This window comes from Geotrypetes seraphini, chromosome 2, assembly GCF_902459505.1.
Source record: "Geotrypetes seraphini chromosome 2, aGeoSer1.1, whole genome shotgun sequence".
NCBI lineage: Eukaryota > Metazoa > Chordata > Amphibia > Gymnophiona > Dermophiidae > Geotrypetes > Geotrypetes seraphini.
In genome coordinates, this window is record NC_047085.1 from 528,674,715 (window position 1) to 528,698,122 (window position 23,408).

The 23,408-nt window shown below is 46.1% G+C and overlaps 1 pseudogene; it reads right to left on the bottom strand.

Annotated features, from left to right (window-relative positions):
* The window catches only part of LOC117354784, a 183,025-nt pseudogene that overhangs the window by 105,720 nt on the left and 53,897 nt on the right, over nucleotides 1-23,408 (bottom strand).

Below are 23,408 nucleotides of genomic sequence, written 5' to 3' on the forward strand. Positions count from 1 at the left end.
AGGCATTGTGGCGAACTGCCCTTCCTGGCAGAGGGAGGCCGATCCCGTGCCCCCCTGCTTGTTCACATAATACATGGCGACCTGGTTGTCTGTACGGATGAGGATCACCATGTCGTGAAGCAGATGTTGAAAAGCTTGAAGAGCATAGAAGATGGCTCTGAGCTCCAGAAGATTGATCTGATGGAGGCGGTCCGCACTGGTCCAGAATCCCTGAGTGCGAAGCCCATCCAGATGAGCCCCCCAGGCATAGGTCGAGGAATCGGTTGTGAGAACCTTCTGATGAGGAGGAGTGTGAAACAGCAAACCTCTGGATAGATTCGAAGAGGTCATCCACCAAAGTAAAGACTGCCGAAGAGCAGGAGTGACTATGATGTGTCGAGCCAACGGGTCTGACACTTGAGTCCATTGAGAAGCTAGGGTCCACTGAGGAATTCTGAGATGGAGCCTGGCAAAGGGTGTCACATGAACTGTAGAGGCCATGTGGCTCAGGAGGACCATCATGTGTCTCGCTGAGATGGACTGGCGAGAAGACGAAGAAGAGCATCCATGCACTGAGGAGGAAGGAATGCTCGAAGCTGAATGGTGTCCAGTACCGCCCCGATGAAGGGAAGGGACTGGGTAGGCTGCAGATGAGATTTGGGAAAATTGATCTCGAAGCCTAGGCTCTGCAGGAAGCAGATCGTGGTCAAGGTCGCCGAAATGACCTTTGGAGCTGACGGGGCCTTGATGAGCCAGTCGTCGAGGTATGGAAATACCTGAAGACCCCTGTTCCGGAGTGCAGCGGCCACCACCACCAGACACTTCGTGAAGACTCTGGGAGACGAGGACAGGCCGAATGGAAGCACTCGATACTGCAGATGTAGATGTCCCACCCGAAATCTGAGGAACATGCGGGAGGCCGGATGAATGGGAATGCGAGTGTAGACCTCCTTGAGATCCAGAGAGCATAACCAGTCGTTCTGCTCGAGGAGAGGGTAGAGAGAAGCAAGTGTCAGCATGTGAAACCTCTCCTTGACTAGGAATTTGTTGAGAGCCCTGAGGTCCAAAATGGGTCGCAGGTCGCCCGTCTTCTTCTGAACAAGGAAGTACCGGGAGTAAAACTCCTGGTTCAGTTGGTCCGTCGGGACCAGCTCCACGGCACGAAGCCGGAGCAAAGCCTGAGCTTCCTGGAGAAGAAGGGCGGTCTGAGTCAAGTTGGAAGGATACTCTCTTGGAGGGTGGTCCGGAGGGACCCGATGGAAATGAAGAGAGTATCCTTCCTTGATGATAGTAAGGACCCAGAGGTCGGTTGTTATGGCCTCCCAGCGATGATAAAAATGATGGAGGCGCCCTCCGATGGGAAAAACAGGGGGAGGCAGAACGAGGTTGGTTATGCCCTCGACGAGACAGTCAAAAAGGCTGAGTGGTCTTAGGGACAGCAGGCGACTGAGACTTAGGCTGACCCTTCTGGGGAGGCTGGCGCTTCGCCGGTTGCCTCGCAGGTGGAGTTTGCCTCGGCTGATAACGCCGCTGATAAATCAACGGCGGACAAGAAGGTCGAGACTGCTGAGGCTTAGGCTTCGGCCTAAGGATAGATTGGAAGGACTTTTCGTGGTCAGACAACTTCTTCGTAACAGTCTTGATGGATTCGTCAAAAAGATCCGCCCCAGCACAAGGGACGTTCGCCAGGCGGTCCTGAAGATTCGGGTCCATATCAATGGTCCGCAACCAGGCCAACCGGCGCATCGCCACCGAGCAGGCCGCCGCTCGGGCTGAGAGCTCGAACGCATCATAGGCAGATTGCATTAACCGAAGCCGAAGTTGGGACAGCGAAGCAACCACTTCCTCAAACTCAAACCTAGCCTGGGACTCAATGTAGGGTGTGAACTTCCGAAGCACAGGTAGAAAAAATTCCAAGTAGGCTGCAAAGTGGAAATTGTAATTCAGGACTCGAGACGCCATCATCGAATTCTGATAGATGCGTCGACCAAACTTATCCATGGTTCTGCCCTCGCGGCCCGGAGGCACGGAAGCATAGACCTGGCCAGGATGAGACCGCTTGAGCGAGGATTTGACCAGGAGGGACTGGTGAGAAAGCCGAGGACCCTCGAAGCCTTTATGATGCACCGTGCGGTACCACGCATCCAATTTGCCAGGGACCGCAGGGATAGAGTAAGGAGACTCAAAGCATCGCATGAAGGTCTGGTCGAGGAGCTTGTGCAGGGGAAGCCGCAAGGACTCCGCCGGAGGACGAGGCAAGTGCATGGTATCGAGGTACTCCTTGGAGTATCGAGACCCAGCATCGAGAGTAATGTCCATGTCATCTGCCATCTGCCTGAGGAACGATGAAAAGGACAGTTGGTCCGCCGTCGCCGGTCTGCGAGACGGACTAGAAGAAGAAGAGGCTTCAGGCTCCAGAGAGGCCTGCGAGCAACAGGACGAGTAGAAAACCTCGGGGTCCTCGAACTCCGGGCCCGGAGGAGGAGACCCAGTCGAAGCAGCATACCCCAACTGAGGCAATTTCTTCTGAGGCGAGACGGTCGAGTGCCGAGAGGAATGCTTCGAAGAATGTCTGGATCGATGCCCCTCCCGATGCCTGGAAGGGGATCGAGCCCGTCTGTGAGAAACTGGTTCAGACGCCTCCAAGGAGCAGATCGGACTCGATGCCGTCGATTGCAGAGGCGGAAGAGTCGGCGCCTCCCCCGACGCCGCCCAGGGTTGATAGGGGGTTCGGAAGAACTCGTCCTGCTTCCTGCTATGCCCAGGACTGGGTGGCCCCAAAGGTGGACGCCACACTGAGTCATGGGGCGGAGTAATCGGTTCCAAGGGAGGCAGGTCACTAAACGAGGCTTTCCTCGAGGGGATGGGCTCCAAGGGAGGCATATCACTAAGGGAGGCCCTCCTCGAGGGAATCGGTTCCAAAGGAGGCACAGCACTAACGGAGGGCCTCCTCGAGGACCCGGACACCGCTCACCGCTCCTCCTCGCCGAGCAACGAGGTCGTGCGGCGAGGAGGAGGAGGGGGCGGTCCGCCCCTCGAAGCCAAAGCTGGGAAGTCACCCTGGATGGTGGCAATCAGCCGAGGCCCCATGGTCTGCATGAGCTCCACGAACTGAGCCTCCAGAAGGGACCGCAACGAAGCCGATATGGAGGGATCCGCACCAAAAGGGGGCCCTTCTGCACGGTCTCCGCGCTCCTTCGGTGCTGCGTGCTTCTGCTTGCCAGTCTTCGGCACCTTGAGCACCACCGGTGGAACTGTCGGGGTCGATACCTGCTCCGAGGAGACGGAGGAAGGCACCGGCGCCGAAGCCGGGGCCGAAACCGGTGTGAACGATGCCGGTTTCAGGAGGCCCGAAGCAGCCGGTGAGGCAGAGGGCTTCGCGGAAGGAGTCGAAGCACCCGTCGATGTCGAAGCTGCAGGATCCGATGAAGCTTCCATCTTGAACATGGACTCCCACAGTAGACAGCGGCGCTTAAAAGCTCTCGCCGTCAGAGTGGAGCAAGGCCGGCACGATTTCGGGAAGTGATCCGGTCCCAGACACTGTAAGCAGCGTCGATGAGGGTCCGTGAGCGAAATCAAGCGCTGGCACTTGCTACACTTTTTAAAACCGGTAATCGGCCGGGACATAGGCCGGAAAAGCTCCGCCGCAAGGTCGAAGGCGCGGGGCCCCAGCCACGCGGCCGACCCGGTATCAGAAGGAAAAATTTTTTATTTTTTATTTTTTTGAAAAAAGAAATCAAAGAAAGAAATAAATGCACAGGAGAGCCAAAAGAACTCAACCCGCGGCAAAATAGAAGGCAAAAAAAAAAAAAGATTCAATGGGCGCAAATTGAAGATAGACTTCTCAGTTCCGCGGAAGAAAAAGAACTGAGGAGACACGCCCGGAGCATCGGGCGGGAAGGCACTAGCGCATGCGTGGTGCGGGCATCTCGAAACTTCTGAGTTTCTTCAAGCAAGACATGCTTGCAAGATGTCCGTATCGGGGCTCTGTCGGATGACATCACCCACTAGTGAGAATACCTGCCTGCTTGTCCTGGGATAATCACTGTTATATAATTCTCTGGGTAATGTCCAGATATCTTCTTATTTGTAATCCGCTTAGAACCACAAGGCACAAGCGAAATAGAAATCACTAATGTAATGTAATGTAATGTAATGTAATGTAATAGCATGGTTGAGCCTCTTATGTTTTTTCTTGGACACGGCCCTTTTTATTTTAGACACGCTTAGTTTTCCTTCCCAGCCCTTCGTTTTTATGTTTTATTTTTGCTGCAGTATTTCTCATGAGCTGGTATATTTTTTCATACACACTTTACTTTTCGTTCATTTTTTCCAGTATTGTTTAATTTTATGCTAACTCAACCGGCCTTTTGGACACGCCCCTAGACCAATTGGACTCCTCCACGTTTTTTGTTACAGCCTATTTTTTTCAGTATCTCCCACGGCGTCCTAGCTTTACTTTGGTGGAAGTTTTTTTCGCCACTGTGTTGGTGTGCATTATTCAAGAGTTCCGACAGGTTTTTGGTAAGTCTTATTTGTTTATTTTATTTCCAATGTTTCAAAGCTTATGTTGGCTTTTATGTTCCCCCCGGTTCATATTTTGTCTCACCGGTCTTCCACTTTTCATTTTGGCTAGTTGTTCAGTCTTTAGTATCTTAGGATTTGACTTTCTTCTGGTTCATGTGTTTTTTAAAGTTTCTTCTTGCTTTCATATTATCAGTCGTTTTTGTCTTCCTTTTTGAGCTCTTTTTTGAGTTAATGCTGTACATTTACTCATGGTATGTCAGCCAATTGACTTTCAGTAGCATTATACATGTGCTTCTAAATCTTCTTCCCTTTTGTCTGTTCACGTCTACCTTTTGTTCTCATAATAAAGTTATCTTTTTGATATTTTTTACTGATGTTTCCTTTTATTAGTTTTAGTTCATTATCATTTTTACTGCGGTTTAATCCAAACTTATCAACCCTGGTATGTTTTATTCATACATTAGAAACATAGAAACATAGAAACTGACGGCAGAAAAGGGCCACGGCTCATCTAGTCTGCCCACACTAATGACCCACCCCCTAACTTCCTCCGTGAAGAGATACCACGTGCCAATCCCATTTTTTTCTTAAAATCTGGCACGCTGCTGGCCTCAATTACCTGTAGTGGAAGACTATTCCAGCGATCAACCAAACTTTCGGTGAAGAAATATTTTCTGGTTTCACCATGAAATTTCCCACCCCTGAGTTTCAACAGATGCCCTCTTTTTGCCATGGGACCTTTAAGAAAAAAGGTATCTTCTTCCACCTCGATATGGCCTGTGACATATTTAAACATCTCACTCATGTCTCCCCTCTTTCTGCGTTCCTCGAGTGAGTATAGCTGCAACTTATCCAGCCATTCCTCATACGGGAGATCCTTGAGTCCTGAGACCATCCGGGTGGCCATTCGCTGAACCGACTCAACTCTCAGCACATCTTTGTGGTAATGTGGCCTCCAGAATTGTACACAGTATTCCAGATGGGGTCTCACCATGGATCTGTACAATGGCATTATGACCTCAGGCTTACGGCTGACGAAACTTCTACGGATACAACCTATGATTTGTCTAGCCTTGGATGAAGCTGTCTCCACTTGATTGGCAGTCTTCATGTCTTCACTAATGATTACCCCCAAGTCTCGTTCTGCTACAGTCCTTGCTAGTTCTCACCATTTAGGGTATAAGTCCTGCATGGATTTTTGCTGCCAAGGTGCATGACCTTGCATTTTTACCATTGAAACGTAGTTGCCAAGTCCTGGACCAATGCTTCAGTAGGAGTAGGTCATGTGTCATATTGTCGGGTATTGAGCTTTTGTCAGGTACTGTGCTTTTGTCTGTTGTGCTCTTGCCTACTATGTTGCATAGTTTGGCATCATCGGCGAATAACATAATTTTACCTCGAAGCCCCTTAGCCAAGTCTCTTACAAAGATGTTGAATAGGATCGGGCCCAAGATCGAGCTCTGCGGCACTCCGCTGATCACCTCCGTCATTTCGGAGGGGGTGCCGTTTACCACCACCCTTTGAAGTCTACCTCTAAGCCAGTCCTTAACCATGCAGTTAATGTTTCACCTAATCCCATCAAACTCATCTTGCTCAATAACCTGTGGTATAGGACGCTATCAAACGCTTTGCTGAAGTCCAAGTACACAATGTCCAGAGACTCCCCTAGATCCAGCTTCCTTGTTACCTAGTCAAAGAAGCTGATCAGATTGGATTGGCAGGACCTTCCCTTTATAAATCCATGTTGATGGGGATCCCGTTGATTCTCCTTGTTCAGGATCGTATCCAATTGGCGTTTGATTAGAGTTTCCATAAGTTTGCTCACTATCGATGTGAGACTCACCGGTCTGTAGTTCGCAGCCTCCGTCCTGCATCCTTTTTTGTGGAGTGGAATGGCGTTAGCCGTTTTCCAGTCCAACGGGACTCTTCCTGTACTTAGGAAAAGATTGAAGAGTGCGGATAACGGTTCTGCCAAGACATCTCTTAACTTCCTGAGCACCCTGGGGTGTAGTTTGTCTGGTCCCATAGCTTTGTTCACCTTGCATTTTGATAGCTCGTAGCAGACACTGCTGGGCGTAAACTCGAAATTTCGAAACGGATCTTCCGAGTTTTTCCTTGTCTGCAGCTGAGGGCCGGATCCCGACATCTCGCAAGTGAAGACTGAGCAGAAGTATTCATTCAAGATTTTGGCTTTATCGGAGTCCAATTCTACATAGTTCCCGTCGGGTTTCCTAAGGCGTACTATCCCATCTGTGTTTCTGTTTCTGTCACTAATATACCTGAAGAAGGATTTATCGCCTTTCTTGATGTTCTTCGCTAGATTCTCCTCCATTCGGAATTTGGCCTCTGACTGCTGTTTTGATTGCTTTTAACTTGGCCAAATAGTCTTCCCTGGATTTCCTACTTCCCTGATTGTTTGTAGATGAATGCTCTTTTCTTCTTTTTTATGAGGTCTGAGATCTCCGCAGAGAACCACTGTGGTTTATTGTTTCTTCGCCGTTTACTTACTGATTTTATATAACGGTCGGTTGCTTCATGTATGGTTGTTTTCAAAGTTGTATATAAACTAAATATATTTAACCCAAGTGGTCAGAAAATCACTTACTCGTATAGAGAAAAATACCACTTAACATAATATATTCACTGTGTAAGGAACTTAGAGGAGGGCCTCAGATTCGGAGCATAAGCGTAGTCCTATCACAGACTCAACTGTCAGCGTATTTCTATAGCTCCATGCTCCAGTCATAGGCCCATACCCCAATTGAGTTTTTGAAACTTTTTAATAAATAGACCTTAAGTGTAGTGACTAAAAATCCTAAACTCTTAAAGGTGAAGTTAAGATATTAAAATTCAGTCCTATTCACAGTGTATCCTTATTCAGTAGGCAGCTAAATCACTTATCTCAATCTGCTTTTTCTTTTTTTAAAGGCTTCCACGTCAAGTTCTTTGTTTAGCCTATTTAATGGCTAAGCCGACGCGGCCAGCGTTTCGTGGACACCGTTGCTAGACCACTGCGTCAGGGCCAATAGCCAACAAACATTCAATGCTTTATAACTGCCCGGTTTTACAAAACAGAGGTCTGAAGCCAGACTGGGTTTCGTGTAGTAGAGAGAACTGATCGAGGTAGTCCATCAATTGGGTATGTACTAAACCTTCCATTATTTTTACGAAGAATGGAATGGATGCTACCGGTCTATAGTTGGTTACTGATGTTAGGGAATGTTTACGATTTTTTGGAATTGGGGTGATTATAATGTGACCGTTATTCATTAGGAATTTTCCGTTTTTGAACTTATTGGTCATATAACTCCACAGTGTTAGTTTAAAGTCTAATGGGGCTGCTTTCATAATGTTGGGGGGACAGGGATCTAGAATGCAGTGTGATTTAGCATATTTGTTATAGTGTTTTATGAAGTTATTCCATTCTAAAAGGAGTTCCAAACCATATCCACTGGTATTTCATTTTCATGTATGTTGTTTTTCTGTCGTTATCAGTAATACATTTGCAAAAGATTGCAAATATATTATTGTAAGATTGTGGTGGGTTTGAGTTGGGGCAGCAGTCAACTATGTGTTCTCTGGTGTCGGGAGGGGGCGGAGCAGGGCTCCCACGCTCCTCTCCTCGATGCAGAGGGGGCCCAGTGTGAAGGCAGGCTCCTCCGGTGTGGATGAGTTATCAGTGTGTTCTCCTGTGTCGGGAGGAGGGCGGAGTAGGGCTCCCACGCTCCTCTCCTCGATGCAGAGGGGTCCCGATGTGAATGCAGGTTCCTCCGGTGTGAGTGCAGTCAGCGATGTGTTCTCCTGTGCTGGGAGTGGGGCGGAGAAGGGCTCCCACGCTCCTCTCCTTGTGCAGAGGGGGCTGGCGAAAGAGGCAGAATTTCTCCGGTGCTGGTCTTTAGAAAAGTCGGCTCTCCTGTGCCGGGGGGGGGGGGGGGGGGCAGAGCAGGGCTCCCACACTCCTCTCCTTGTGCAGAGGGGGCCGGCGAAAGAGGCAGGATTTCTCCGGTGCTGGTCTTTAGAAAAGTCGGCTCTCCTGTGCCGGGGGGGGGGGGGGGGGGGGGGGGCGGAGCAGAGCTCCCACGCTCCTCTCCTTGTGCAGAGGGGGCCGGCGAAAGAGGCAGGATTTCTCCGGTGCTGGTCTTTAGAAAAGTCGGCTCTCCTGTGCCGGAAGGGGGGCGGAGCAGGGCTCCCACGCTCCTCTCCTTGTGCAGAGGGGGCCGGCGAAAGAGATGTCTTCCAGGATCCTCAGCTACCAGGAGTTCCAGGCAAATACTGACTATAATTAAGGAAGAAACTAAGGATTTTAACACTGATGTTGTTATCCATCTGGGAACAAATGACCTGGCCAACAACTCCACACTTGCAGCACAGAAAGCTTTTTGGGAGCTTGGTGAGGGCGTGAAACCTTTTGTAAAGACTTTAGCTTTTTCTGAAATACTGCCTGCATATGGAAAAGGAGAGCAAAGAGTGAAAAACACAAAGGACTTTAATAGATGGCTCAGAGCCTGGTGTCATAAAGAAGGCTTCAGGTACATAGGAGGATGGGGAAATACATGGAAGGACAAGAAGCTATATTGCACTGATGGGCTACATATTACTACAGCAGAAAAAAGAAACCTTGCAGAGAAATTTAGACAATATTTTTCTAGGCATTTAAACTAGAAGGTGGGGGTGGTGTATGTACGAAGGACAATTATAGAGACCACCCCCGGCAAAAGAAAAGATGTGATAGTAGTAAAGGCTGCAACATAAGCAATATCAGCAACTCATTTCTTAGTATTGCAACGGAAAGTGAAACGACACAAAAATCCATACGAAAAAGGAGATTATCGCTGAAAAATAGCTGGAAAGCGATGACCACAAATGCTCGCAGTCTAAGCAACAAAGTTCATGATCAGCAAGCCCTGATATTAGAGGCAGATCTAGATATTGTTGCTATCACAGAGACATGGTTCAGTGAATCACATGGATGGGATGCAAACATACCGGGATATAATCTTTTTAGGAAGGACAGAGATGGTCATAAAGGTGGAGGAGTAGCTCTCTATGTAAAGATCAATATCCAAGCGACCGAAATGCAAGGGACCTGGGGAGAGGAAGAAGCGATATGGATTGCTCTGAAAAGAGAAGATGGAACTTCTATCTACGTGGGTGTAGTCTACAGACCTCCGACTCAATCGCAGCAAATTGATAAGGATCTGATTGTGGATATCCAAAAGTTTGGAAGGAAAGAGGAGGTTCTGCTGTTGGGAGATTTCAACCTGCCTGATGCGGACTGGAATGTTCCGTCTGCGGAATCGGAAAGAAGTAGGGAGATTGTGGATGCCTTTCAAGAGGCTCTGCTCAGACAAATGGTGACGGAACCCACAAGGGAAAAAGCGATATTGGATCTGGTCCTCACAAATGGAGAGAGTATCTCTAATGTTCGAGTGGGTGCTCACCTGGGTAGTAGCGATCATCAAATGGTTTGGTTTGATATAACAGCTAAAGTGGAGAGCGGCTGCACGATACTTAAAGTCCTAGATTTCAAACGTACGGACTTTAATGCAATGGGAAAGTACCTGAAGAAAGAGCTGTTAGGATGGGAGGACATAAGAGAAGTGGAAAGACAGTGGTCTAAGCTGAAAGGAGCGATAAAAATGGCTACGGACCTTTATGTGAAGAAAATCAATAAAAACAAGAGAAAAAGGAAGCCGATATGGTTCTCCAACCTAGTGGCTGAGAAAATAAAAGCGAGAGTTGGCGTTCATGAAATATAAAAAAACCCAAAAAGAGGAGAGCAGAAAGGACTACAGGGTGAAACTGAAAGAAGCCAAGAGAGAGATATGTTTGGCGAAGGCACAGGCGGAAGAACAAATGGCTAAAAATGTAAAAAAGGGAGATAAAAATTTTTTCTGATATATTAGTGAAAGGAGGAAGATAAAAAATGGAATTGCTAGGCTAAAAGATGTTGGGAACAAATATGTGGAGAGTGATGAGGAGAAAGCAAATGTGCTAAACAAATACTTCTGTTCTGTGTTCACAGAAGAAAATCCTGGAGAAGGACCGAGATTGTCTGGCAAAGTTACACGAGAAAATGGAGTAGATTCTGCGCCGTTCACGGAGGAGGGTGTTTATGAGCAACTTGAAAAACTGAAGGTGGACAAAGCGATGGGACCAGACGGGATCCATCCCAGGATACTAAGGGAGCTCAGAGAGGTTCTGGCGAGTCCTATTAAAGACTTGTTCAACAAATCTCTGGAGACGGGAGTGATTCCTGGGGATTGGAGGAGAGCGGATGTGGTCCCTATTCATAAAAGTGGTCACAGGGATGAAGCAGGAAACTACAGGCCGGTGAGCCTCACTTCAGTTGTTGGAAAAATAATGGAAGTGTTGCTGAAAGAAAGGATAGTGTACTTCCTTGAATCTAATGGGTTACAGGATCCGAGGCAACATGGCTTTACAAAAGGTAAATCATGCCAAACAAACCTGATTGAATTTTTTGATTGGGTGACCAGAGAGCTGGATCGAGGACATATGCTAGATGTAATTTACTTGGATTTCAGCAAAGCCTTTGATACAGTTCCTCATAGGAGGCTGTTGAACAAACTTGAAGGGCTGAAGTTAGGACCCAAAGTGGTGAACTGGGTCAGAAACTGGCTGTCGGACAGACGCCAGAGGGTGGTGGTTAATGGAAGTCGCTCGAAGGAAGGAAAGGTGACTAGTGGAGTCCCTAAGGGTTCAGTGCTGGGGCCAATCCTGTTCAATATGTATGTAGGTGACATTGCTGAAGGGTTAGAAGGAAAAGTGTGCCTTTTTGCAGATGATACCAAGATTTGTAACAGAGTAGACACCGAAGAGGGAGTGGAAAAGATGAAAAAGGATCTGCAAAAGTTAGAGGAATGGTCTAATGCCTGGCAACTAAAATTCAATGCAAAGAAATGCAGAGTAATGCATTTGGGGATTAATAATAGGAAGGAACCGTATATGCTGGGAGGAGAGAAGCTGATATGCACGGACGGGGAGAGGGACCTTGGGGTGATAGTGTCCGAAGATCTAAAGGCGAAAAAACAGTGTGACAAGGCAGTGGCTGCTGCCAGAAGGATTCTGGGCTGTATAAAGAGAGGCGTAGTCAGTAGAAGGAAGAAGGTGTTGATGCCCCTGTACAGGTCATTGGTGAGGCCCCACTTGGAGTATTGTGTTCAGTTTTGGAGACTGTATCTGGCGAAAGACGTAAGAAGACTTGAGGCGGTCCAGAGGAGGGCGACGAAAATGATAGGAGGCTTGCGCCAGAAGACGTATGAGGAGAGATTGGAAGCCCTGAATATGTATACCCTAGAGGAAAGGAGAGACAGGGGAGATATGATTCAGACGTTCAAATACTTAAAGAGTATTAACGTAGAACAAAATCTTTTCCAGAGAAAGGAAAATGGTAAAACCAGAGGACATAATTTGAGGTTGAGGGGTGGTAGATTCAGGGGCAATGTTAGGAAATTCTACTTTACGGAGAGGGTGGTGGATGCCTGGAATGCGCTCCCGAGAGAGGTGGTGGAGAGTAAAACTGTGACTGAGTTCAAAGTAGCGTGGGATGAACACAGAAGATTTAGAATCAGAAATAATATTAAATATTGAACAAGGCCAGTTACTGGGCAGACTTGCACGGTCTGTGTCTGTGTATGGCCGTTTGGTGGAGGATGGGCAGGGGAGGGCTTCAATGGCTGGGAGGGTGTAGATGGGCTGGAGTAAGTCTTAACAGAGATTTCGGCAGTTGGAACCCAAGCATAGTACCGGGTAAAGCTTTGGATTCTTGCCCAGAAATAGCTAAGAAGAAAAAAAAAAAAAAAAAAAAAATTTAAATTAAATCAGGTTGGGCAGACTGGATGGACCATTCGGGTCTTTATCTGCCATCATCTACTATGTTACTATGTTCCTGGCTCTCCCTCTGTCTGCACTTGGACCGTGGCCACCTCCTGGATCCCTTCGGTGACTGGACTGCCTGTCTTGATTGTAGTCTTGTTGCTTCTAGATCTTCCTGCCATTTTCAAGTGTTTTTGTTGGGTTTTTTTGTTAGTTATGTCCGCCTGTTCGTTAGTTAGCTAGAAAAATCTGTCTGTTAGATGGTTTGAAAGTCTGCCTGTCAAGAGAGTGTGAAAGTTTGAAGGATAGAGGTAATCAGCTAATTGTTAGTGTGAAAGTTTGAAGGATAGAGGTAGTTAGTTAATTGACCACCATTCTTGGATTCAAGGGCAAGTTGGATGTACACCTTCTTGCAAATCACATTGAGGGATACAAGTAAACAAGGTCTTCATCAAGGAACACCTACGTAGCCTCCGCGTGTGCGGGTCACCGGACTAGATGGACCTATGGTCTGATCCGGTGAAGGCATTTCTTATGTTCTTATGTTAGTTAAGTCTGCCTGTTTGTTAGTTGGCTAGAAAGGTCTGCCTGTTAAATGGTTTGAAAGTTAGAAGGATAGAGTGACTGGTGAGGTCTGCCTGTTGTTAGTTTGAGAGGTCTGTCTGCTTGTTGGCTAGTTAGAAGGGTCTGCCTGGTATGAAAGTTTGATAAGAAGTTTAAAAGATAGTCTAAAAATTAATAGCTAGTTATAGAAAGTTATAGACAGTTTAAAAGATAGTCTAAAAGTTAATTAGCTAGCTATATGTGCCTGGTGGTTGTACTTCGCCTTGTTATGTGTTGAGATCTTACCTTGGCGGTTATCCAGAGCCCTTCCTTGAGGCCCTTCTTGAGGCCCTTCACAAAGACGCTCTCGCTAAGGCGAGCGCCTTTGCCGCTCGCCTTCGTCATGCGCCGAACGGCTGCACGCCATTGGCTCGTCCCCTTTTATGGGGGAGTTCGGCTGTGACTTCAGGGGTTAGGCGGAGTTACCTTCCGCCTCTTCCCTTCTCCGTGTCCTGTCTGCCTCCCTCTCTACTTCCTCCAATTACTGTGCTCCTCTTTCCGCTCCTCTTTACTGCTTTCTCCGCCTCTCCCTTTGCTTTTCCTGCCTTCTCCGCTTCTACTTTCACTCCTTCCGCCCTCTCCGCTCCTCTCTTCGCTATTTCAGCCTTCTCCGCTACTCTTTCCCTTCAATCACACTCTCCCTCCGCTCACTGCTCCACCATGTGCTTGCTCCTGCAGTCTCCCTTCGGCTGGCCTAGCGCTGAGGACTCGCCGTTGGCTCATCCCCTTTTATGGGGAGTTCGGCTGTGATGTCGGGGGGTAGGCAGAGTTACCTTCCGCCTCTTCCCCTCTCCGTGTCCTGTCTGCCTCCCTCTCTACTTACTCCGATTACTGTGCTTCTCTTTCCGCTCCTCTTTACTGCTTTCTCCGCCTCTCCCTTTGCTTTTCCTGCCTTCTCCGCTCCTACTTTCACTCCTTCCGCCCTCTCCACTCCTCTCTTCGCTATTTCAGCCTTCTCCGCTACTCTTTCCCTTCAAGCACACTCTCCCTCCGCTCACTGCTCCACCCACTGCTCCACCACGTGCTTGCTCCTGCAGTCTCCCTTCGGCTATCCTTTTCTTATCCATTAGATTTTTCCACTACCAGCTATCTCCTTCTCTTTCTTTTTTGCACCTATGTTCACCTTATATCATTTAGCATGCATTAATTGAATCTATTTGTTGTCCTCAAACCACACTTTCTCACTGTTTGCATATGTTTGGGTGTATTCAGATTTGTCACGAATTATTTTATTATATTATGAATATCCTTATTTACTGTATATTATAATGAGTTTTATATCACTTTTCACATTCATTGATGTTATTTGTTCACCATGATGGTTTTTATGGCTCTTATTTATATTATTTTTTAAGCTGTCATGTCTTCGCAAATCTGTTTTATGACATTTATGTATTTTATCTATTTATCATCATACCATTTGTCCATGTTTTAAAGTTTTTTACATAATCACATATCTGTAATTGTTTATTTATATATTTATTTTGGTTTATATCTGTTAGGACCCCTGAGGAAGGCGTGTTTACCGAAACACGGACCGTGTCGGGTCCTTAGGTTTGTTTGAAGGGTGGTACTATAACTGCATTTACATTTGATATAATAAACATTGCCTGCATCTTGTACATTTTGTCTGCAGTTCTTTTTGCTTTTTGGTTTGTGATGACATTACAATAGCTAACAGGGGTCATTGAGGATCTGAGTGCAGAGATGTAGATGAACTTCCTGAAACTAAATAAAATGAAGACCAGTGTCCTTTGGTTTGGAGATCATTAGTCCCTTCCTCATATGGACCTGATGTTAGTCTTGGGAAAGAAATTAAAAATAGAAAAATAATCAAAAATTCTTGGTGTTATTCTGGACTCATATCTGATTATTGGAGACCAGATTGACTCCGTAGTTAGAAAGTTCTTCAGGCTAAGACAACTTAGATTGACAACACAAGTTTTAAGCCAGAATAGCTTCAGGATTGTTGTACAGGCTGTCCTACTCCCCTATCTGGACTATTGCAACTCTCTATATCCCAGTATCACAGAGAAGGAATTCAAACGATTACAAATGCTCCAGAACACTGCAGCCAGGATAATCTTTTGAGTAAGCCAATCTGAACAGGCCAGTCCACTGTTGTGAGAACTCCACTGGTTGCCGATAAAAAAAAGAACACTGTTTAAGACTTCTTGTATAGTCTACAACAGGGGTGCCCACACTTTTTGGGCTTGCGAGCTACTTTTAAAATGACCAAGTCAAAATGATCTACCAACAATAAAATTTTAAAAAAACACAATGCACACTGTACGCATAGAATTGTTAATTATCATTCCTATTCCGGGGTTTTTTCAAAGAGGTCAAAGCAGATGACTCTATGCACTGTCACCTCAGTAACAACCATACAAAAATAGACAAATACCCACCCCCTCCCTTTTTACTAAACCACGATAGCAGTTTTTAGCGCAGGGAGCTGCGCTGAATGCCCAGCGCTGCTCTCGACGCTCATAGGCTCCCTGCGCTAAAAACCTCTATTGCGGTTTAGTAAAAGGGGAGGGGGTGGGTATTTGTCTATTTTTGTATGGTTGTTACTGAGGTGACAGTGCATAGAGTCATCTGCTTTGACCTCTTTGAAAAAACCTCTTATTGTAAAATATAGAGAGCAGATTATTATTATTATTATTATTATTAGGTTCTTATATCCCGCCATACCCAGAGAGTTCTAGGCGGTTTACATTCGTTACATTAGGATCCGGTCTGAACCCGGATTTACAAAAATTTTATCGGAATTGCAGGTAGCGCGGAAGGAGTCACAGGTTTATCGTAGTTGGGTTAGAGGATAAAATGGAGGGAGTGGGAAATCAGAAGGGGGGGGGGGGGGGGAGGTGGGGGTGGGGGGGGTTGGAGTGTATGCGGGGAGTAAGGACTAAGGGTCTTGTTCGCGGAAGAGGTGTGTTTTGAGAAGTTTTCTGAAGTCTAGGTAGGTCGGGGCCTCTAGCATCATTTGGGCTAGCCAAGGGTTCAGCTTGGCCGCCTGGAAGGCGAAAGTTTTGTCGATGAATCTTTTGAGCTGGCATGATTTTATGGAGGGGAAGGTAAACAACTGGATTCTGCGGGATTTCTTGTTGGTGCAATGCATATTGAAATGTGGGGAGAGGTATTTTGGTGAGAGACCAAATACTGTCTTGTAACAGATGCAGGCGAACTTGAAGAGGACTCGGGAATCGAAGGGTAGCCAGTGCAGTTGGTGGTAGAAGGGGGTGATGTGTTCCCATTTGTTCAGGCCGAAAATGAGGCGGACAGCTGTGTTTTGAATCAGTTTTAGTCTTCTGGTGATTTTCTTTGTGGAGCTTAGGTAAATGATATTGCAGTAATCCAGTATGCTGAGGATAGAGGATTGAACTAATAGTCGAAATGCAGTGTCATCGAAATATTTCTTTATGGTACGGAGTTTCCAGAGTGCTGAAAGGCCTTTCTTGACAATGAGGTCGGTGTGGTTTTCTAGGGATAGATGTTTGTCAAGCGTGACTCCTAGTATTTTTAATGTTTGTTCGAGTGGGAAAACCAATCCTTTCACCTGGATTGTGGTGTCTTTGATTTTGTCTTTGGGGGTGGCTAGAAAGAATTTTGTTTTGTCTGGGTTGAGCTTTAGTTTGAAGGAGAGCATCCAGAGTTCTATCTGGCTGAGTATGCTAGTTATGTAGTTGAGAAGCTCCTGGGATAGACTGGTTAGAGGGATGACAATTGTGATGTCATCTGCATAGATGAAGAATTTTAGCTTAAGTTTGTGAAGGAGGTTACTGAGGGAGGCGAGGTAGATATTGAACAGGGTGGGGGATAAGGGGGAGCCTTGTGGTACACCGCAGGAGTTCACCCAGCTGTAGGAGAAGTTGTCCTTTTTGTGTACCCTGTAGGATCTGTTTCGTAGGAACCCTTGGAACCAGCTGAGTACCCGGTCTGAGATTCCAATGTGGGCCAAGCATTCCAGGAGAATAGTGTGGTCAACTAGGTCAAACGCACTGCTTAGATCAAATTGTAAGATCAGGGCGCTGGTGCCCCGACTGAAGAGTATGTGCAGGTGGTCTAGTAAGGAGGCGATGATGGTCTCTGTGCTGTGGTCCGTGCGGAAGCCCGATTGATTGTCGCTTAGGATATTGAATTTTTCCAGGTATGCGGAGAGTTCTGCTTTTACTGCCCCTTCCGCGATTTTGGTGATTAGTGGTATGTTAGCTATTGGTCTGTAATTGGAAGGTGCGTTGGAAGAGTCCTTTATGTTTTTTATGATTGGGGTTATTAAGATATGTCCTTGTTCTGGAGGGAAGTTTCCTGCGGATAGTAGGGAGTTGACCCATAGTAGCATGTTTGCTTTGAAGTAGATCGGAGCCGTTTTCATCACATTTGGGGGGCAAGTATCTAGTTTGCAGAAGGATTTGGTGTATTTGTTATAATATTTGTTGAAGGTTTTCCAGTCGATTGTGGTAAATTGGTTCCAGTTTAGGTCGGATCTAGACCCTTGGTCTGGTTTAGCTATGTCGATGTCAGGGAGGATGGGAAAGAGCTCCAGTGGGTTGGTCTTGGTGGGTAGTGCTGATCTTAGTTTTAGGATCTTGGAGTTGAAGAAATCCGCTAGGGTGTTGGCGGTTGGTGTTGAGTCTTCCTGGTTGTTAGTGAGTGTTTCAATGTTGTAAAGGTTATTGACGAGTTTGAAGAGGTTGCTGCTGTTGGATGTGATGTTTCCAATTAAGTGTGAGTAGAATTTTTTCCGTTTTTCCTTGGTAAGGTTTTTGTAGGTTTTTAGTTTGAGTCTCCAGGCAGTTCTGAGTTCCTGGGTTCCTGACTTTATCCATAGTCTTTCTGACTTTCTGAGGTCCCTCTTTAACAGTAACAGCTCTGTGTCGAACCATCCCTCCTGATTTGTGGTTCTGATGTGGCGGGTTTTTGAGGGGGCTATTTCATTTAAAATGTTAGTGCTGTCAATGATCCAGGTGGACATGAGTTGATCTATTTCTTCGTCTTGTTTTATGTGGGTGTCATAGCGAGACCAGAATTCCTCTGGGTCTATCTTTCCTCTAGTGGTGTGGGTTGTGATGTTTCTTGTTTTGTTGTTTCTTGAATGTTTTTGTTGGCAGCCCAAGGAAAAGTCGCATAGTCTGTGGTCAGACCATAGGGAGTCTGTCCAGTTGGCTTGTTTCCAGTATATTTTTGGGTCGGTCGGCTCGTTGGAGGAGAATGTGACCAGGTCTAGCTGATGACCCTTTTGGTGCGTTTTGGTTGGGGGGGGTTTGAAGAAACCTAGTTGGGAGGTGAGTGACCAGAAGTCGGCAACTTCTGGTTGGTCCGCTTGCTCAAGGTGGATGTTGATGTCTCCGCATAGAAGGTTGTAAGGACTTGTTAGATAATTAGTTAATAAGGAGTCAGTGAGGTCCTCTTTGGCTAGGGACCATTTTTGGGGTGGGATGTAGAATAGAGTGATAGTTAGCGCGGAGGCAAGGGATTTAGAGGTGAGTGAGATGGCTAATATTTCTGCGTTGGGAGAGGATTTGGTGTTGAGTGCCGTACAATTAAGCTGGTCTCTGAAGATTATTGCTAGGCCTCCTCCTCTTCCCCGAGTTCTGGCTCCCTGCGCTAAAAACCTCTGTTGCGGTTTAGTAAAAGGGGAGGGGGTGGGTATTTGTCTATTTTTGTATGGTTGTTACTGAGGTGACAGTGCATAGAGTCATCTGCTTTGACCTCTTTGAAAAAACCTCTTATTGTAAAATATAGAGAGCAGATATAAATTCAGACACATTTTGATCACTAAATTTAAAATAAAATCATTTTTCCTACCTTGTCTGGTGATTTCATGAGTCTCTGGTTGCACTTTCTTCTTCTGACTGTGCATCCAATCTTTCTTCCCTTCTTTTAGTCTGTATGCTTCCTCTCCTCCTGACCTCATTCCCCTCCTCCCAACTTTTTCTTCTTCTCTCCCTGCCCTCTCTTTCTTTCTCTCTTCATGCCCCCTTTCTTTTTTTCTGTTTTTCTTTCCTTCTGTCTCCCTGCCTGCCCTCTTTCTCCCTCCCTGCCCTCCCCCAAGCCGCTGCCATTGGATAACAGGCCCCGAAAGCTGCCCGCCGCCGGCCAAGCTCTCCTTGCTTCGGGCCCACCAGCATTCCTCTCCCCAACGTCAATTTTGCCGTCGGAGAGGAAGTTCCGCTGGCCATAACTTCCTCTCCGACGGCAGAATTGACGTCGGGGAGAGGAAGGCTGATCGGCCCAAGATCGACCTATTGGGAGAAATGCTGCCGGGTCCTGCCTTTGAGGAAACAGAAAGTAGGCAGGACCTGGCAGCAAGAAGAGCAAATCGCAAGCTTAACTGACCTGTCTCCCGCTTTAGCCGCGAACTGGGCTCTAACATGTGCGTGCCGGCTTCCCTTCTCTCTCCCCCCCCGGACATAACTTCCAGTTTCAAAGGGAAGAGAAGGGAAGCCGGTACAAGCACACGTTAGCCCCCAGAGCATAAATTCTCCAAGGCGGTTTTTTGTTTTTTTTTAAATGTTGAGCAGCGGAGGCAGCAGCAGAATTCAGGAGCAGGCCAGTCAGGAGGGGAACAAAAAGAAGGGAAGAAGGGAACCCGCTCTGTGATCAACTTGGGTCGCCTGAGCGAGCGACCTGTCGATCGCGATCGACGTGTTGGACACCCCTGGTCTACAAGGTCATATATGGAGAAAACTCTCAGGGACTAATATTTGATATCAAGGTAGCACGATCCTTCAACAATTCAAGAACACGATAGTGGTATAAACTGATCTTTTCATCTCCTCTACAAATGCACCGGAAGAAACTATTCAAGTCCACCCTTGAATTCCAAGGACCCAAGATCTGGAACAGCCTGCTGCAATGCGTGCATCAGATCTCCTCATACTACCAGTTCAGCAAAGCGCTAAAAATATCTATCTTCACCCAGTGACATACAAAACAATCTTATAAGCTACTTATAACCAACTTCAATTCTTCACCAAAAATGTAATGTAACTTCAAATATCTTATTGTAAGCCACACAAAATCCCACTTGAATTTTGCAGGATATAAGACATTGTATGGTAAGCTATGTTAGAAGCTTCTGTAGACTGCACCTCTTAAATTATGTTTGAGTAATAGGAAATGCTTCTACAACTGATATTTTAGGGGGGGGGTTATTTTCAGGTCCATGTCTAAACATTTTAATCCATAAAATAAGAATCTCTTTCACAAGTTTTAGTGCTTTCTTGGTAAACCTACTAGCAAATACAAACCATCTTTTTCAGCAGCTGATATCATAGCTAATTGCCAACCTACTGAACAATGTCAGCCAGCTGCCAAAAGAATTCTCACACCCATAGGGAAGCTAATTGACTACCTACTATCCTAGATACGACTCCTTGTAATTGGCTTCACTATCTTATTTCAGATAACCACACCATATGTTTTGTTTGTCTGGGTTTAAACTGAACTCCAAGCAGCGTGGATTCTCTACAGTGTGCATCTTAAAAGCACTGTACACACCTGGTAGCATTAAATAAATTATTAGAGCAATAAGATGTATCCCTTACTTGAAGTGTCCGAGGTTTTGCATAGATGTATTGTTGTTGTTTTACTTTTTGTAAGTTGTATTTTGCTGTTTTTATTTTGGTTTTGTGTATGTGAAGATTGTAACTGTGTGTGTGAGATTTCAACCAAACTTGGTATACATATCACTTACTATCTGGGATAAATACTGTGGGGGTAGCAAGGGGGTCACACACAGATACATCTGATTTTTTATATATAGAGAGAGATATATAGATGGAGCTGCTTTGCCCAATTGTGTGAAGCTTGGGGAATGATATCACACAGTCAGTTAACAGTATATAAGGAAGTGCAGCTGTGGTGGCGTAATCACTGAATACAAGTCTATCAATAACGGAAGATTGGAATAAATAAAACAAACTTGTAAAAATAACAAAACTTTTTTTAAAAAACCAACAAATTGGCTACCTGGCAAGAGCAACTCGCATCCTCCAACCTCCACTGAAGTCCTTCAGCTTCTTCCTCTGCATGGCTGGTGTGAAGCCTAAACCGTGCAGGATCCTGGAGGCTCTCACCTCTGCTTTTGCAGCATCGAGTTCTTCCAGACGCTCGTATAACTCCATCAACTTCTCACATTCCGCTGTAGAGAAAGAACCCAAAACAGTTAAAACTCGTTAAAAGCAGGCAGATAAAAAATAATAAATCTGTACAGAATCAAACATAAGAGTTGCCAAACTGAGACAGAACAAAGGTCCATCAAGTCCAGTATCTTGTTTCCAAAAGTGGCCAGTCCAGTTCAGAAGTACCTGGCAAGATCCAAAAAACTAAAACAGATTTTATGCTGCTTACCCTAGGAAAAAGCATTGGAATTCCCCAAGTCCATCTTAATAATGGGTTCTGGACTTTTCTTTTAGGAAATTATAGAAGGAAAAATTAGGTTCTTACCTGCTAATTTTCTTTCTTTTAGTCCCTCCAGACCGGCACAAGATGAATGGGTCTACACTCCTCTGCCAGCAGGTGGAGACAAGAACACATTGACTTTTGGCAGTAGTATAAGTGGGCTGTACAGTCCCATCCACAATCAGTCTGACGACTAGCCAAGCAGGAACTAACTAAGAACTTAATAACTGTGAACTATAAACACGACAACTCTCCACGGAAATGGAGAAGACAAAATAGTTATCTGGATTGGACAGGGAGACTCTGTTGGATACTGACTAGAACAAAAAACCTTCAAAGTATCCCCACAGGTCACCAGCTAAGCCAGACGAACCAAATGCCGCTGCTCCTATTACACTCCCCAAAACTAAGAAAAAGTATCACAGAAAGCCAGATTCTTCGCAAAAAAACGAGCAAAACAACAGGGCAGGTTCTATGCCGGTCTGGAGGGACTAAAAGAAAGAAAATTAGCAAGAAAGAATCTAATTTATCCTTCTTTATCATCCCTCCAGACCAGCACAGATGGATGGGACATACCAAAGTAGTACCCATCATGGGTGGGACTCCCGAAGGGCTGCCACAAGAACATGCTCACTGAACACCACGTCCTGAAGCGCCTGAACGTCCACATGGTAATGGCGAACAAAGGAATGGAGAAAAGACCAAACCGCAGCTTTACAGATATCCACTGGAGGCACAAGAGAACTCTCAACCCAAAAGGCTGCCTGACCCCGCGTGGAATGAGTTTTGGAAAAATCCGGAACAGGTTTCTGAAGCAATAGCCACCTTGATTTAGTGCACAATCGTAGCTTTAGAACCACCGTCCCCCATACCTGCGAGAAGAACAAAAAGATGATCTGACTTAAGGAACTCCTGGGTCTGCTGAACATAAACATAAATTTGTATAAATGTTTTGCACAATGATTGTATATTAGGCTTGCATCTTATAAGGTGGTTTGGCACAAAGATCTCATTATACAGGACCTGGAGCTCAGATTGTGCCACATGAAGCACAGTTATATAATTACCCCTGTAACCACTGGTTATGTACGCCCTTGCCATTTTCACACCATTGCAGTTTTGCAGGACTATTGCTGATGTAACTGTGGGCAAAAACATATCAGGCAAACCAATACTGGATATAATGGAATCTGGAGGTACAGATACTATTGTAAAAAAAAAGAAAAAAAAAAGACATTCATTGAATGGCATCAGAGCACCTAAGTGGAGATATCCATTTGTATAACTGTTTGTATCCATTTGTATAATGATCCTAAAGACATCCAACTTGCGCAATTGCCTCTGCTCCAAAGAGCCCTCCAGACTACTAAGACCAGAAGGGAAACCGACTGGTTGACATGCAAAGTAGAAACGACCTTCAGAAGAAAGAAGGGAACTGGCCGCAGCACAGCACCTCCCTAGAGAACTCTAGGAATAGAGGCCTACACAAAAAGGCCTGCAGTTTGGAAACACGTCTTGCAGAAGTAATGGCCACCAGAAATACAGCCTTGAGAGTAAGGTCCTTCAACGTGCAGGAGCTAAGAGGCTCAAAAAGATGACGAACAAGCACTGAAAGAACCAGTTTGAGAATCCCAGGCTGGAACCAAAGGACGAACTGGAGGCCGTAGCAATTTTGCCGATCTCAAGAAACAGACCACATCGGAGAAGACAAACAGCGACCGCGCAACAGACTGCAAAAAGAAGACAAGGCCACCACCTGAACCTGTAGAGAGGACCAGGCAAGGCCCCACCTCCAGGCCATCCTGTAAGACCTCCAAGATGTGAGGCAAATATGTTTGAAAGGGCACCACATCACGAACAGAACACCACTCCTCAAAGAGATGCCATATGCGAACATAGGCCCGAGAGGTGGAAAACTTCCAAGAGCCCAAGAGGGTAGAGATCACCTTATCAGAATATCTCTTCTTACTTAGGCGCTCCCTTTCAAGAACCAAGCCATAAGACAAAAGGGACCTGGATCGAACATGAGCATGGGACCCTGAGTCAAGAGGGGCAGA